The sequence below is a fragment of the Mobula birostris genome, chromosome 11 (assembly GCF_030028105.1).
Source record: "Mobula birostris isolate sMobBir1 chromosome 11, sMobBir1.hap1, whole genome shotgun sequence".
NCBI lineage: Eukaryota > Metazoa > Chordata > Chondrichthyes > Myliobatiformes > Myliobatidae > Mobula > Mobula birostris.
The window spans coordinates 1935705-1953912 of record NC_092380.1 but is presented as its reverse complement, the minus strand read 5'-3'; the positions used below and the strand labels follow the sequence as shown (position 1 = coordinate 1953912).

Here is an 18208-nt window from a genome sequence, read left to right as displayed (position 1 = left end):
GTTCACATTTAACTCACTCCAGGATCAATCCAACCCTTCACCCCCACATAGCCGTCCACGTTTCCTTCATCCATATGCTCCCCACGAGTTTCCTAAAAGTCCCTAATGTATGTGTCTCTACCGTCACCTCTGCAACGTGTGCTATGCACTTATCACTCCCTGTGTGTAAAGTAAAACAGCAATATCTCTGCCATTCTCCCTACACTTTTTTCCCACCATCTTGAAATCAGGACCCTCGTAATAATCATTTCCGCCCTGAAAAATAGTCGCTGGCTGTCCATGCAGTCTGTGCCTCTTCTCATCTTATGCACCTCCACGAGGCCACATCTTAGTCACAGATGGAGCAGTGCAAAATGCTTCAAGAGCGACATAAAAATATGTACAATATACATTTAGTATAAATTGGGACGTCGTGGGGTGAATGACCAGTGTCAAAGAGTTATAGAGGACTGTCATCCCGACCATTCTCTACCAACCTACGGTACCCTCCCAGCTAGTCCGAATTTCCTGCGCTCGGCTCGTATCGCTCCAAGACCCTCCACGAACCAGCTACCAAAGCAAGTGCTTAAAAGAGGTACAGTATTATTACTTAAGAAGCACTTAATGCAAATGCTTCTTATCTAACACTACTGAATCTGCCCCAACCACTTCCTCTGCAGTTCGTTTCATATACGCACCACAGTCTGTGTCAAAAAAAAAAGTTGTCACTCTGGTCCCTCGCTATCAGATTTCTGAACGGATCATGACCACTACCTTATTTGCTGCTTTCCGTTCGAACTACCTGATTACTTTCAAAATATTTCTCATAACATACTACTGGCACAAAAGAAGAAATTTCACAACGTATGCCGGTGGTAATAACCCTAATTCTTATTCCCTCTCACTCTGATCTTAAGCCCCCAAGTTTTGAACTCCCCTATGCCGAGGAAAAGGTCGCAACCGTCCACCTTATTTATGCTTTACATTGTTTCGATAAGGTGGCCCGTTCATTCCCTCACGCTCCAAGGCTAAAGTTCCTCTCCTGGCCAGCGGCTCCCACGACCTCAGGCCCTCTAATCCTGGTCACATCCTCCTAAATCTTTTCCACATCCTTTCCAGTTTAACCACATCTTTTCTACAGCACCGGGACTAAACTTGCACGCCGTGCTCCGAATGAGGCCTCACCAACGACTTACACAACAGTGCTTCCGCGGGAAACCGCATCGAGCTGTGGACCCAGATGACGCGTCATGGAAAACAGCGACCCCTCCATGAACTCTGCCTACACTTCCCGCTGCCTCGGTAAAGCATCTAAGACCCCTAGCTAACCCGGATGTTCTCCCCCCCCCCCACCCCACCCAGCATCTAAAGAGGAATGTCTTTAGCCAGAGGTTGGTGAAAGACAAGTGTCTTTCGGTGTATTTAAAACGGGAGTTGATAGGTTCTTGATTAGTAAGGAGGTCAATGCTTAGAGGCAGAAGGCAGGAGAACGGGCCCCCATGACTCGTGGTCTTACCTCTTCTGCCATAAGACTTTTGAATGCCCCTAGCACAATAGGACGAACTCTTAACCTTACAATCTTCCTCGCTGTGAACTTTGTGCCCCATTACAATCTTCCTCGCTGTGAACTTTGTGCCCCATTACAATCTTCCTCGCTGTGAACTTTGTGCCCCATTACAATCTTCCTCGCTGTGAACTTTGTGTCCCATTACAATCTTCCTCGCTGTGAACTTTGTGTCCCATTACAATCTTCCTCGCTGTGAACTTTGTGCCCCATTACAATCTTCCTCGCTGTGAACTTTGTGTCTGCCTGCCCTGCTCTTCCTCAGTAATTGTAGCACTTTACTTTGCACTCTGTTGTTTTTCCTCCGTTCTGCAGTGAATTGATCTGCATGAACAGTATGCAAGACAAGCTATTCACTATACCTCAGTGCACAACGTGATAGTACAACTGATCCCACTTCCAACATAACGTCTCAACTCCTTTACTCAGTGCCCCGACTGACGAAGGCCAGCGTTTCAAACGACATCATCACCCTAGCTGTAACATCGCTTTTGTTTTTCCTCTTAAGTTCCTTTGTCCTACGAACTGTTCTCTGTTCTATCTCTACCGTCCGCCACTCCCCACTTAATATTGCGCTGGTTTGCATGTTGCCACATGTACCAAGACACAGTGAAAAACTTGTCCTAAGTACGATTCATTATGCAGTACATTGTGCTAGAATAAGGTAAAACAATAACAGTTGCAGAATGAAGTGTGAAAGCAACCGTTGAAGAGCAATGTAGGTAAACGGCAAGTGAAAGATCAAAGCAAGGTAGATTCTAAGGCCAGGAGCCCATCTTTCCGTTTTAGAGATCCTTTCAAGCGTCTGATGACAATGAAGTCGAAACTGTCCTTGCCCTTGTCCTTGCTCCTGGACTGCTGTCAAGCCTTTGCCACTTCGGCCCGGCGGGAGAAGAGAGAGGAGAGAATGTCTTTAATTATGCTGACTGGTTTATGAAGGCAGCGTGAAGTGTGCATAATCTGGTTCCCCTGATATGCTGAGCTGCGTCCACAACTCTGCACTTTCTTGAGGCTACGGGCAGGGTAACTGCCATCCCAAGCCGTGACACATCCGGATAGGTGCATCGGTAAACGTTGCTAAGAGTCGACGGGAATATGCCGAATTTCTATAGTCTCCTGAGGTAGTAGTGGCAACGATGAGTTTTCTTGGCCTGCTCACCCACGTGGTTGGACTGAGGTGAAGATTTCATACCGAGGAACTTGTTGCTCTCAGCCCTCTCGACATCAGTACCATTAACACTGACATGACCATGTGCAATAGCTCCGTCAGGACCCTAACTCTGGATAGGCCGCATCTGGAGTATTGTGTTTAGTTGTGGTCGCACTTTATAGAAGAGACATGAAGGATTTGGAGAAGCGACAGGAAGAGAGTTATCAGGTTGCTGCCTTGAGTAGAGGAGCATGAGTCTTCGATGCCTCAGTAAGGTCGCACCTTCTCTCCATACATTGAGGACCCCGCCCCACCTCCTACACACACACACACACACACACACACACACACACACACACACACACACTCACACTCACACACACACTCTCTCTCTCTTTCACATACACACACTCTCTCTCACACACACAGACACACACTCTCTCTCACACACACACACACACACTCTCTCTCATACACACAGACGCACACTCTCTCTCTCACAATCACACACACACATTCACTCACACACACACACTCACACTCACACACACACTCACACTCACACACACACACTCACACTCACACACACTCTCTCTCACACACTCACACTCACACACTCTCACACACACACACTCTCTCTCTCACACACACACACACACTCACACTCACACTCTCTCTCTCTCTCTCTCTCTTACACACACATACACACTTAGAGACCGACCTTCCTTTCTAAACTCCAGGGTCGCCGCCCCGATCTCTCCGAGTGCTGGTGTTGGACGAGCCCGCCGACTTGGTCCCGATCTCTCTTCTGTGCCAGTACCATCAGCCCTCTCAACCATTCAAAACATTGACAAGGGCGCGGCCACAAGTAAGCATCATCCATCATCCAAGGGCACCGCCCCCCCCACCCTACCATCGGGCAGGAGGTACAAGGGCCTTAGGTCCCACACCGCCAACTTGAAGAGCAGTTATTACCCTTTAACCATCAGTTTTTTGAACCAGCGTGGACAACTTCATTCACCAGTACTCTGAACTAATTCTACGAGTTACAGAATCACTTTTAAGAACTCTTTAGAACTTATGTTGACAGTATTATTTCTCGTTGCACAGATTGTGGTCTTTTTCAAGTTGTTTGTTTGTCAGGCTTTGCCTGTTTGTGTATAGTTCATAAAATTATATATTTTTTCTCTGTAAATGCCAGCAGGAGAACAAACCTCAAGGCTGTGTATACGGCAATACATGCACAATTTGAAAATGGAATGACTTTGAACTTAGAGGTTAGCAGTGAAGTTGCCTGAATGTGATGGGCATGAACTATTAGGAGAGTTTGTTTTCACTGGAACGACAGAGGCTGACGGAGGCCTGATAAAGTTTATTTTTTTAAGTATTGGAAACAGAGACAAAGTAGAAGCAGAACATGGAACAAAATAGCAGTGACGGCCTTTCCGCCCACGATGCACTGTCGACAGTTTATCCTCCTACACAATCAATCTAACGCTTCCCTCCTACACAGCCCATGACCCTCCGTTTTTCATACATCCGCCTACCTATCCAGGGAGGGGAGGGAACGTCGACTGAGACCATGAGAGGCCTGCGTCGGGCATTTTCATGCCTTACAAGGCGCAGATTTGAAGTCCGCGTGGGGCGCCACTCCTCGCAGAGACACTAGAGTAATGTGTGATTAAGTGCCTTGCTCAAGGGCACAAAAACGTTGCCACAGCTGAGGCTCGAACTAGTGACCTGGAGGTAATTAAACGGACGCCTTAGCCACGTGGCCACTACCTATCCAAGTGTCTCTCAAAAGCCTCTCAACACAAGAGACCCTTCAGATGCTTTGTAACACACACAAAGTGCTGGAGGAACTCAGCACGTTAGGCAACGTATATGCGGTCCGAACCCCTTCGTCAGGCCTGGAAGGAGGCAGAGGCAGTTCGGTTTTCCATTCACATTTTGATGTCTACTTACGGCCGCTTCTAGTGCTAGGATGAAGCCAAACTCAAACTGGAGGAGCAACACATCATCGTCTGAATAGCCTCCTGTTGGCATGATTAAGGATTGTTCTAACTTCTGAAACCTTCTATGCCCACCCTTTCTCTTTGTTTCCTATTCTCCGTTCTGGTTAGCCTCACCCATTCTCTTCACGTTCCCATCACCTCACTCTGCTTACGCTCTCTGTCCCATTCTTCCATGGTCCAATGTCATTCTCCTGTGTAACGGGATAGCGTGGAGAGAGATCCACTCTGTGTCTTACTCAGGAATGTTTATGGGATGTCGTGGAAGTAGTTTCACTCCGTGTCTGACCTCGGAAAGTGTGATGGAACGGTGTGGAGCGAGCTCCAAAACAGTGTCTGGCCCGGAGGTTTGCATGGAGTGTCAAGACCACATAGAGGAAGTGAAGAGATAACTCAGTTTGCAGTCGAAAATAAAACATTGCGTTACAGTTTACAGTGAGTTCCCCCTTTTCCCATAAATCATGTTTCACTGTCAGCATAACATTCCCCCCTCCCCCACCGATAAGAAATATACGATCTTGAAGCAGGACTAAAAGTCTGGCCCATCAAGCCTGCTTTGCCATTTAGTAACGTTCTAACTCCTCTGGCCATGCTCTCAGATTCATCACCTTCCTTTTTTCCATAACGTTTAATTCCCGCTCTCTCCCCAAGGCTCCATTCTCAATACGCTTCCCTCCTTACTCCTTACGGGCCCTCCAACAGCTTCCTCTCTCCTGACCGCTCTTCTGCGGTGCTCAGCTCACCATCCTTCCCACGGATCACCACCCTCCTGTAGCGCTCCCTTCTCATTCCCATTCCAGCTCCCTCCCTCCCTCCTCCCCAGTCCCCCTCACCAGTCCCTCTCCAAAGCTCTCCGTAGACATCCTTTCCCTGCCCGAATCTGTCATGTTTCAACGGTCAGGTTCGTAGATTGAAATATATTCTTAACCCTCCCCAACTAATCACACCCTTATTGCAACAGGGATGGCAAGAACTGCACACGATACTCCAAGTGCGGCCGAATCAAGGTATTGTACAACGCGCCATAACGTTCCAACTCCTGGTACTTAGTGTCCTTCACCACGCTCCAGACCTGTGTGACCAGGGAATTATATCCTGGCAGCCTTGGACACTTCTCTTCCTACACAGAACAGTATGACACAATACAGGCGCTTCGGATCACAATGTGGCCCATGTCTTTTAACCTACACTAAGATCAATTTAACTCTTCCCGCCACATTGCCCTCAGTCTATTCAGGGAAATAAACACTCGAAGTTTCGGGCCAAAACCTTATCGTTAGGCCTGGAAAGGACGGAGGCAGAGGCAGTTCGGTTTCCCGATCCCATTTTGATATGTCTGCCTATGGCCGCCTCTGCTGCTACGATGAGGCCAAACTCAAATTGGAGGAGCAACACCTCATATTCTGTCTGTGTAGCCTCCTAGTAGCATTCCCATCGATAATCTCTAACTTCAGAAAATTTCAACACCCACCCTTTGTCTTTTGTCCCATTTACCGTTCTGGTTAGCGTCACGCGTTCTCTTCACCTGCCCATAGGCTCCCTCTGGTTACCCCCTCCACCCCATTCTCCCATGGTGCAATGTAATCTGTCGGATTCCTTCTTCTTCAGCTCTTTACCTGTTCCAGCTTCCCATATCATTCCTCTCTCTCTCTCTTCTAGCCAGGCACCATCCCCTCACCTGGTCTCACCTTACACCTGTCAGTTTATAATCCTCCGTTTGCCAACACCTTCTTATTCTGACTTCTGCCCCTTCCTTTCCAGTCCTAATGAAGATTATCAGCCAGTATCTTCTTCTGTTTATTCCTCTTAAATGTCCACTAATGCATTTAATATACAGTATTGGAAAATTATGTTCCGTTCTGGTCATCTCATTATAGGAAGAATATGAAAGCTTTAGAAAAGTTAAAGAGGAAATTTACCAGGATGCTGCCTAGATAAGGGAGCTTGCCTTACATGGGAAGGCGGAGAGAGCGAGCGCTTTTCTGTTTGGAGCGATAAAGAATGAGAGGGGAATTGACCGAGTTGCATAAGTTGATAAGAGTCATAAATGAACAACACCATTCTTTCACAGAGCGACAATGGTTAATACGAGTTGGAATAATTTTAACGTGATTAGAGGGAAGTATTGTTGGAATATCAGCGGCAGATATTTTTACACAGGGAGTGGTGGCTATGCGGGGTGTACTGGCGGGGTGATGTTAAAGACTGATACATTGGGGTCATTAATACTTTTAGATAGGCGCATGGGCGATAGAAAAAACGTGGAGAGCTATGCAGGAGAGAAGGGCTCCATTGATCGTGGAGTACGAGAAAAGGTCGGACGAATGCCCTGTATTGTGCTGTACTCTTCATGTTCTGCATCCGCCTTTATTATCGCAGACTCCAACCGTACAACTATGACTATGTAAAATTCCTTTGTACTTTCCCTGTGATGTTTGCAAAAAAGTAACACTCAGTATAGGGCAAAGTGTGCATAATTTGATCATAAGTTTACTTTGAGCTTGCAAGCTTGCGAGCACTTGCAGCTAGCTGTGGTGGAGTTTCGCTTCCTTGTTGACACCTCCAGTGACCTTGCTTATCCGCTTCAAGAAGTTTTCGCTAAGTTTGTTGTTTGTTTTTTGTCCACAAGCCTGCTGCTGTTAAAGCTGCCGAAGGTTCCTCCCCTGCTCCATCAGGGCCCTGCCGCGTTCGGGGTGGTGAGGGGTACCGGTGGGAGATGTCAAACAAGGTGGGGAGGTGCGAGTACCTTTTATTTTCGACGCTGGTTGAACCGAATCGCGTGTTTTCTGTCTCAGTCTGCCGGAAGGGGCGGGTAGCTTGCAGCGGGACTCAGACACCCATCGGAGTATCCGAAGGGAGTTGCCCCCTCAATTTATGGCTCAGCCTCAGCCCCAAGCGCGATGGAGGGACATTCTCTGACTTGGGGAGTGAGATATCCTGGCCGGTCCTAGTATGAGATGATAGAAAATGAGGGAGCTTCACTCTATGTCTGACCCCAGTAGTGTGTGATGGGAAGATGTGGAGGTAGCTTCATTCTGTGTCTGATCTGGAGATTTGCAATAGGACGGCATGGAGGAAGTAAAGAGCTAATTCAGTTTGAAGCCGAAAATAAAACTTTCTGATACTGTTTACTGTAAATCCTTCCTTTTCTATAACCCATGTTTCCCCATCAGCAAAACACCCTCTCCACCCGAAACCTATGAACTAGGAACAGGGAGTGGCCGTTCGCCCGTCGATCCTGTTTTGCCATTTAAAAAGATTATGACTGATCTGGCCATGGACTCAGATCTACCTACCTTCCTTTTCTCCATAACCATTAATTTCCCGCACCCTCACCATGGCCCCTTTCTCAATACCTCTCTCTCCTTGCTCTCCTTCTGAAGCACTCTCTCCGCACTGCCTCTCCCACATTGCTTCCTCTCTCCTGACTGATCTCACCACCCATCCCACAGCGTGATGCTGACTACTCCTCCTGTAGTGCTCCTTCCTCACTCCCCTTCCCCTTTCAGTACCGTTCCTCTCCCTATCCCTGCCGCCCAAAGCCCAGCGCCTGCGCTGCTGAGGATTAAACTGCATCCGCCATCTCTCTGCCCACTTTCGTGATGGTTCACTTCCCGTGCTGTCACCTCTAAAAGTTGACAAAAGTCTGGATCAACTGGAACTTTGGTCTGTGTAGGAGGGAAGGTTTAGACCGTGGAGTCGGTTTCTTTGGTCGGCCGTAGATTATGAGCAGAAGGGCTCATAATTTATCTTCCATTTGAGATCTCTGTTGTGGAATAGAGATATCATAGCCTGCAAGTTCTCAAATGGTAATGACACAGGTCAACAGGCTATGGAAAAACACTTCATCGGAGAGTATAGAAGTTGGGAGGTTATATGGTAGATGTTCCAGATGCTGGAGAGGTCTCACTTGGAGAAATGTGTGATGTTCTAGTTCTGCTACACAAGAGATGTGTTTCGACTGGAGGGGCCACAGAAGTCTCACCAGGATGTTGTCCGATCTGGAGAGCTGACCAGAGTAGCTCGTAGCTCTTGAGCTCAATTTCCCGACTAATGTACACCAGCACACCATTCAGCATCTAATGCACCCTACAAACTTCACCCCCCCCCCAGGGTTCTTTTTCAAACTTCCCTTAGGATTGGACTCTCCAAGCATGCAGGATGTGGACTGTGCTGGCTCATCTTATCTACGCTCCTTGTGGTTTTATAAACGTCTGTCATGTCACCCGACAGCTTCCTTTGCTGTAGGGAAAACAGTCCAACCTTATGACTCAAACCCTCCAGTCTCAGTAAGATCTCCGTTAATATTTCCTTAACCCTCCCCAATTAATCACGCCCTTGTTGTAATGGGGATGGCAAGACCTGCACACGATACTCCAAGTGCGGCCGCATAAGGTATTGTGAAACGCGATATAACGTTCCAACTCCTGTACTTAGTGCCTTCTACGATGAAAACCCTTCATCACGCTCTAGACCTGTGTGACCCCTGACAGGGAATCCTATGTTGGCAGCCTTGCTACATAGATCAGTACAACACAATACCGGCCCTTCGGTTCACAATGTCGTGCCAGTCTTTCAACCTACACTAAGATCAATCTGACTCTTCCTCCCACATTGCCCTCAGTCTATTCAGGGAAATAAACACTCGAAGTTTCGGGCTAAGCCCCATCGTTAGGCCTGGAAAAGAAGGAGGCAGAGGCAGTTCGGTTTCCCGATCCCATTTTGATATGTCTGCCTATGGCCGCCTCTGCTGCTACGATGAGGCCAAACTCAAATTGGAGGAGAAACACCTCATATTCTGTCTGTGTAGCCTCCTAACAGCATGCCCATCGATAATCCCTAACTTCAGAAAATTTCAACACGCACCCTTTGTCTTTTCTCCAATTTACCGTTCTGGTTAGCCTCACCCATTCTCTTCACCTGCCCATCGGCTCCTCTGGTTACCCTCTCCAACCCATTCTCCCATGGTCAAATGCAATCTCCTAGACTCACTTTACACCTTCCAGTTCATAATCGTCCGGTTGCCAGCACCTTCTTATTCTGACTTCTGCCTTTCCGGTCCTAATGAAGATTATCAGCCAGTAACTTCAACTGCTTATTCCTCTTAAATGTCCACTAATGCATCTAATGTATTGGAGAATTATGTTCCGTTCTGATCGTCTCATTAAAGGAAGGTTATGAAATCTTTAGAAAAGTTAAAAGGGAAATTTACAAGAGTGCTACGTAGATTAGGGAGCATGTCTTATATAGGAAGCTTGAGCGAGCAAACGTTTTTCTCTTCGGCGCGAAGGAGAATGACAGGGGAATTGACAGAGTTGGGTAAGATGGTAAGAGTCATAAATGGACAACGCCATTTTTCACTGAGCACAATCTAATGCGAGTTGGAATAATTTTAAGGTCATCAGACGAAAGAACAGTGATAAAATCAGAGGCAGATTTTTTTTTTGTTTACACAGAGAGAGGTGGGTGTTTGGGACGCACTGCCGGGGTGATGGTAAAGGCTGATACATTGGGGTCAATAATGGCACTGTTAGATCAGTACATGGATGACGGAAAAAAGAGCTATGTGGGAGTGAAGGGTTACACTGCTCGTGGAGTACGAGACAAGTTTGGCTGAATGGAAATTGTGGGTAGAATAGCCTGTATTGTGCTATACTCTTTATTAATACAGATTACAATCCTACAGCTATGTCTATACAAATTTGTTTTGCATTTTCCCTGTAAATGTTTGCAAGAGAGTGCATCTTAAGGCAGCATAAGGTAACAGGCAGACATTGATAATATATCTATTTTGAACTTGCAAGCTTGCAAGCACTTCCTGCAAGCTCCGATGGAGTTTCCCTTCCTTGCTTCCGCCCACGGCGCCCTTGCTCAACCACCTCGGGATCATTTCGCATATTTTGTTATTTTTTTTCTCAATAAGCCTGCTGCGCTTAAAGCTGCCGAAGGCTCCTCCCCTGCGCCATCAGGACCCCGACGAAGGCCCTGACCCCGGAATGTTTCATGGAATGATGAGGAGGGAGCTTCACTCCGTTTCTGTCCTCGGTATGTGTGATGGGACGGTGTGGAAGGAGCTTCAGCTCAGTGTCTCGCCGTGGAAATGTGTGGTGGGACGGTGTGAAGGGAGCTTCACTTTGTGTCTGAGCTTGGGATGTGTGATGGAACGGTGTGGAGGGAGCTTCACTCCGTTTCTGACCCGGACGTTTGCAACAGGACTGCATAGAGGAAGTAAAGTGCTAATTCATCTTGAAGCCAAAAATAAAAACTTTGCATTACCGTTTACAATGAGTCCTCCCTTTCCCATTACCCATGTTTCCCCCATCAGCATAACACGAATTAGAAGCAGAAGTGGCCATCCGGCCTATCGATCTGCTTTGCAATTTTATAGGATTATGACTAATCTGACCCTAGACTCAGCTCCACTTACTTTCCTTTCCTCCATAACCCTTAACTCCCCCGAACCCTCCCCAAGGACCTATTCTCAATATCCTTTTCGAGGCCCTTCCCTTACTCTCCCTCTGCAGCCTTCTCCTTACTAACCCTCCCACAATGTTCCCTCTCCTGAATGGTCCTCCTGTGCTGCTCACCTCACCGCTCTTCCCAAGTCGTGATAGAGTTAACCTACTCTAAGATCAGTCTAAGTCTGCCTCCCCCACACTCAAAGCCCTCCATTTCTCTTTCATCCATGTAGCTATGTAAAGGTCTCTTAAGTGACATGACCATTCAACTCTCCTCCAGTCACCTTAAACAGATGTCCTCGGCTATTGGCCTTTACCGCCGCAGAAAAGGCGCTGGCTGTCCACTCGATCTTTTCCTCTCTCCGTCTTATCAAGTCACCCCTCATGCTCCTGCGCTCTAAAGACAAATGCTATAGCTCGTTCAACCTTTCCTCATAAGACATGCTGTCTAATCCAAGCCGCATTCTGGTAAATCTCCTCCGCATGCTCTCTAAAGCTTCCACATCCTTCCTATAATGAGGCGAGCAGAAATTAACTCAGCTCCGCCATAGCGGTCCCACAAACACAAGAAAATCTGCTGATGTTGGAAATCCAAGACAACACAAACAAAATGCTGGAGGAACCCAACAGGCCAGGCAGCATCTATGGAAAATAGTAAACAATCGACGTTTCGGGCCGAGACCTTTAGACTTGTTGCGAAAGGAGGACGGTTGGATAATGGTATAGCAACCCCATCTCATAAAAACACAGAGGTACAGGAACGCTAACAGAAGCTCCAAAGACCTCATCCTTGGGAGAAGAAGGATCTTCACCTCAAAGATGTGTGAAGTCTTGTACTGAAAGCGGAAGCTCCAGAGCTAATCAACCTTCTGTTGGCCCAGGACAGAGGAGTCTGGCGAGCTGCTGTCTGTGTCCTATGCCCCAGTAGGTGATGGATTGAAGAAGAAGAAGAAGAAGAAGAAGAAGAAGAAGAAGAAGAAGAAGAAGAGGAAGAAGAAGAAGGAGGAGGAGGAGGAGAAGAGGAAGAAGGAGAAAGAGGAGGAGGAGGAGGAGGAGGAGGAGGAGGAGAAGAAGTAGGAGAAGGAGAAGAAGAAGAAGAAGGAGAAGGAGAAGAAGAAGAAGACGAAGAAGAAGAAGATGACGATGAAGAAGAATAAGAAGAAGAGGAAGAAGAAGAAGAAGAAGAAGAAGAAGAAGAAGAAGAAGAAGAAGAAGAAGAAGAAGAAGAAGTGAACACAATAGAGCTGCATGTTACCCCACGGCTCTTCAAATCCGATTCTGACTAATGACGAATAACACGTGACACCTTCTTATCTTGCGCAGCAACTTTGAGGAATCTGTGGACGTGGACCCCACGATCCCTCTGTTCCTCCACATTGCTAAGGATCCTGGCATTATCCTTGCATTCTGTCTTCAAATTCTACCTTCCAAAATGAAGCACTTCACGTTTTTCCGGACTGAAATTCATCTGCCACTTCTCAGTCCAGCTCTGCATCCTGTCAATGTCCCGTTATAACCTACGATAGCCTTCTCCATTCTCCACACCTCCGTCAACATTTGTCTCATCCTCAGACTTTCTAATCCTCCCTTCTTCTTCCTCATCGAAGTCATTTATTAAGATCCCAAAGAGCAGGGTTCGCAGAACAGATCTCTAATGGAACACCACTCTTCACAGACCTCCGCGCAGAATGCGCTCCATCTACTACCACTCACTGCCTTCGACAAACTAATTCCGATTCCACGTAGCCACGTTTCCATGGATCTCAGCACTGCCAACTTCCTGGATGAGCGCTCCATGGAGAACCTTATCATACAACTTACAAAACTCGATGTATCATTGCTGTAATAGGGAAATCAGACTGAACATAATATTCCAAGAATGATCTAACTGTTGTGTTATAGAGCTGCAAAATCACCTGGCGACAGTTTAACTCATTCCCTTAAAACATGAAGGCTAACACACCATACGCCTTCTTGGCACCTTAACTTTGAGCGATATATAGACGTGGACCCCAAGATGCCTCTGTTCCACAAAATTGTTAAGAATCCTGGCATTAACTCTGTACTCCGCCTTTAAGTTTGACCTTCCAAGGTGTATCACATACTTTCCCAGACTGAACACCACCTGCCACTTCTCAGCCCAGCTCTGCACCCTGTCAGTGTCCCGTTGTAACCTACTGCAACCTTCTACACAATTCACAACGCGGGAATTCCAAGCAACCTCCGTCCTCTGCATGGTGGAAGTCCACCCACCCCTCCGCCCACTGCCACTATCTCCGACAGTTTCTGGACTCGCAGGTTGAGGGGAAGTCCTCCATGCTCCCCAGTACAGCACTCTGTGACCTCTATCTACTCTCCAGTTATCTACACTTGTGCTCACACAATAACGATGATTCAGAGTACAGAAATTAGATAGGCAGCCTAGTGGCATGGTGCCATGACAGCTACATTTCTCTCAATGTCAGAAAAAAAGCAGCTGGGTTATTGGCTCCAAAAGGGATGGGCTGTGCCCACGCTCCTGAGCACATAACCGGGCTGAGGTTGAGTGGGGCGGGGCGGTTGAAAGATGAACGTTTCTAGGATTAAATCACCAGCATAATCACCATTCACACCAGAGGTTCCCCTCCCATAAGGCTCAAGATACAGAAGTCTGAAAGCACATACCGCCAGGTTCTGGGAAAGTTTCTACCTCGCTGTTTTAAGGCTACTTAACGCTTCCCTGGAATGATACGTCGGACTACCTCTACATGGCCCATCTTACTGTCTGTCTGCACTGCAATTTCTCTGTAATTGTAACAGTTCCCTCTGCTTTCTGATGTTTCATCTCGATAAAAGAATGGTCTATCTCAATGCACAGGGTAATGATTTCATTTGTATTAACAGTATGCAAGGCAAGCTTTTCACTGTGCCTCGGTACATAGAACAAGGAGCAGTAGCTCATAGTACGGGCTCTTCGGCCCATGATGTGCCCACCTTTTAACCTACTCTTAGATCAATCTCCTCCAAGAGGACCACAGCCTAGGATTTGGAGGCTTGCGTACCTCAATAACCTGGAGAGCTACGTTGGCTGTGGTTATGGCCTTGTGCTTGGTCTCTTGGTGGGGTCACCCGTGCCAAACAGGTCAAAGGTTGGAGGTCTCAGTCATGAGCGCTCCACCTGTTCTCCAGGTTCCGGGGTTCCGCTCAGGGCTAACAACCCTGACTGGTCAAAAATTGTTACGGAAATAGTAATGAAGAATCCTTCTATTGTTGTCTGCGTCAGAAATAGGGGAACTTCGTTGCTGCTCTAAACGCCAACGGCGTAATGGGTAGCAATATCTCAATCTAGCACTTCCCTCCCACATTGTCCACCCATCCTTTTCAACTGTAAGGCTCTCTACGTGAATTGTTTTTCATTTATCTATCTCTACCACTCCTTCTCTTGGAAATGTGTTCCCTGCACCAGCATTTTTTACCTAAGAGAAATCCTACCACCGACATTTTCCCCAGCCCAGCCCACCCCAGATACTTACATTGTCCCTGTTAATGGACAATTCCGCCTTAGGAAAAATGTCTCTGGATGTCCACTCTATCTATGCTCCCTATCATCTTGTACACCTCTGTCAACTAACCCCTCGTTCTCCTTCGCTCCAAAGAGAATAGTCCTCGCTCTCTGAACCTTTCCTTATGAAACATGCTCTTTAATCCAGGCAGCATCTTGGCAAATCTCCTCTGTATACGCGACAACAATAAAGTTCGAGTTCCTTGTACATTGCTTCCCTCAGAACGCACTAGGGACACTCAGTAACAAAGCTGTGAAACTTTCGAGCATCTCCGGGATCTCCATAACAAACGCACCGCGGTAACAAGCTAAAGACAGCGTTGACACGTACAGTTTGAAACTGAGGACTCTATCGGCAGAGCTGAGGCAGAGGGTTTAATGAGATGTGGGCAACACCGGAGTAATCTAATCGGTGGGCGGAAAAGAGCCAGGGAGCGATGGGTGAGGATCTCGGCATGTGTGGGGCAGTCGTTGGTGGTCTGACCTCCAACTTACAGGGAAGATATCGAGAAGATTGTTGAGAAGATTTACAAAGACGTGTCGGGGACTTCAGGATCTGAGTTAAAGTGAAAGGTTGAATAGGAATGAAAGGAGATCTCCGTTGAGGTGTCTAAAGTTATGAGTAATATATGTAGGTTAAATACTTGGCTGGCTTTTCCCACAGATGGTTGATGAGACTAGAACTAGACCTCATAGGTTTAGGGTGATAAGTGAAATATTTAAGAGGAAAGTGCGGGTATAACTCTTCATTATGTGAGTGGCGCGAGTGTGATATTTAAGAGAAGTTTGGACAGATACATGATTGAGAGGGTTATGAAAGGATATGGTTTGGATGCCACTAGATGGTACTAGGCAGAGATCTGTGTTGACTCTGTGTAAATGGACAGAAAGGCCTGTTTTTGTTCAATAGTACTCTATGATTTTAGGGACAACTGCCGGTATGGAATTGGCCTTGCCATTTGCTCTGGTCCTGGAATACGCAGCAATACGAAGGCTAAGTCAATGTCGTATATGAAGTCAGATTCATCTGTCTCTTCGGCCTGCAGTAGATCGTTCCCTGCCAATTCACGACCATAGTATCCTCTTAAATATCTCTATCATACCTGCCTCCAGTACCAACCCGACAGCACATTCGACGCACTCGCCATTCTCTGTGAAAACAATCCCCGTACATACTTGAACTTGCTCCCTCTCACCACGTACATGCCGTTTGGTTTCGACGTTTCCATCCTCAGGAAAAAGATGCCATCTACTCTATCTCTGTCTCTCATAATCTTATAAACTTCTATCAGGTCTACGCTCACCCTCCGCCGCTCCAGAGGAAACAACCCAAATTTGCCCAACCTCTCCTCACAGCGCATGTCCCTCTAATCCTGGTTAATCTCAGGGGACCTCCCTCCAAAGCCCGACACTCTTCCTGTAATGGGGCAACCAGAATAGCACTCAGTAATGTTACTGCTGCCCGACCAGAGTTTTGTGTAACTGTAATGTGACTCCCCAGCTCTCATACTCTACGCCCTGACTGATAAAGAAAAGCGTTCTGCGCGCCTTTAGCACCTTGTCAAACTGTGCGAACACCTTCAGGGAGCTGCAGACGTGGATTCAAAAATCTGTACGTCAAACGTGTTGAGGGTCCTGCCGTAACTGCGGCCTGTCCCTTTACATCTGACCTCGCAAAATGCAACACCTCACACTTGCCCGAATTAAACTTTACCTGCCATTTTCCGCCCATACCTGCAACTGATCTATATCCGCTGCATCCTTTGGCAAGCTCTTCCGCTACCCACAACATCGCCAATCTTCGTATCCTATGCGAATTTATTCCAGCACCTAAATGTTCGCTTTCAATGACTCTACAACTCCTGCTTTCCGTGTTAGTTATTTACTTGCTTTTTTTTTGCAGTTGCCCAGTTTATTTTCATATGCACCTACGAAGGAGGAGACCATGAAATGCTGGAGCAGAAATACGCTATGCGGCTCGCCGAGTTTGTTCCGCCATTCAATCATGGCTGATCTATTTTTTGCCAAACCCATTCTTATGCCTTTTCTCGGTGATATTTGACGCCCTTATCAATCGAACCAACCAACCCCCGCTTTGAAAAGCCGCTATGACTTGACATTCACAGACGTCTGTGGCAATGGGTTCCACAGATTCTCCACTCTCTGGCTTTAAAAAATCCTCCTCATCTCTGTTCAAGTGGGACGTCCTTCCATTCTGAGACTGTGCCCTCGGGTCTCAGATCCCCTCCCCCAAATATTGGAAACATCTTCTCCACATCCACACTGTTTAGGCCGTCACTATTCGATCGGTATCAGTGAGGTATACCTCACCCCGCCCGATTCATTTTCTGAACTCCAGCGAGTACAGGGGCCACGGCCATCAACCGCTAGAAATGTTAACCCTTTCATTTCCGGGGTCATTCTGGTAAACTTTCTCGGGCCCGTCTGCAATGCCAGTGCATCCGTTCTTATTTGCGGGGTTCAAGACTGCTCACAACGCTCTGCATGCGGCCTTGCCGATGCTTTATAAAGCCTCAGCAATACATCCTTTGAAATTTTCCTTCTCTTGTAGCTGCTTAGACCAGATGAGAAATAAAGACTCAAGCTTCACGCTGTTGAACAACCCCTATCCACCCTGTCTGCTCCCTCAACACGCTCGACCCCTTGCTACCTGGACGACACGGTCTTCCGGTTCGCTGGTTCCCACGTTCCCCTACTCACAACCGCCCCCACCACGCACACAGCCAACCTCCGCCCCCTTCCGAGTCCCGACCAGGAGACATGCAGCCAACCTCTCACCCGCGCTCACTTTCGCTGCCGGTGCAAGGAGTACGGAGAGTAGGATCGCAATGTCGTCGGACGGTCAGGAGGCGGTGAGACTGTGGTCCTCAGAAGGCTGGCGTAGTAATTGCTGGTGAGGCCAGCAAACGACGGAACATCTGCCTCAGCGGATGTCTTAGTCTCAATTTCAGTTTCCCAAGCAACATCCGGTCCCAGAGATGGGAGGGGGGATGTGAGGTGGAAGGAGTTGTTACTGAGAAGGAGGTCTGGGTTTTCACAGCCTCGCCTTCTTTCAGCGAGTTTAGCGCGGCAGAGTGTCATGACTACTCCCTACACTGCTGACCACAGGCAGAACGCACAGCTAAGGAAGGGGAGGGTTAACGAGGTATGAGGAAGAGAGAGATTGAGGGGGAGGGGAGATGGCGAAGGATAGAAGAGAGGGAGAAAGGGAGAGAAGAGAGCGGAGGAAAAGAGGATGATGGAGAGACAGTGGAGGAAGAGGGAGGGAGGAGAGAGAGGGGGAGGGCAGGATGGAAAAGGGAAGGGACGAAGAACTGAAGAAAGCGAGGAAAGGAAGCCAGGGAGAGGGGTGAGGTGTAAAGAGAGGGATAAATAGAGGGAGAAAAGGAAAGGGAGGGAAATGCGGAGAGTCAGAAAGAAGGAAGAAGAGGAGAGAGACAGAAAAAGAGCACAGCCTGAGACAGTTACTCAGCCCCTGAAACC

The 18208-nt window shown here is 47.6% G+C and overlaps 1 protein-coding gene across 8 annotated transcripts in view; it reads right to left on the bottom strand.

The window, feature by feature from the left end:
* LOC140204723 (integrin alpha-X-like) overlaps window positions 1–18208 on the bottom strand; it is a 119276-nt gene that overhangs the window by 100152 nt on the left and 916 nt on the right. The window contains exon 1 of one of the 8 annotated variants that reach the window (XM_072271442.1): window positions 17504–17957. The exons of 1 other annotated variant lie outside the window; for it this stretch is intronic. The gene's annotated coding sequence lies outside the window, so the exon portion shown is untranslated. 6 more of the 8 variants (XM_072271443.1, XM_072271449.1, XM_072271448.1 and 3 more) reach the window with 6 other exon arrangements.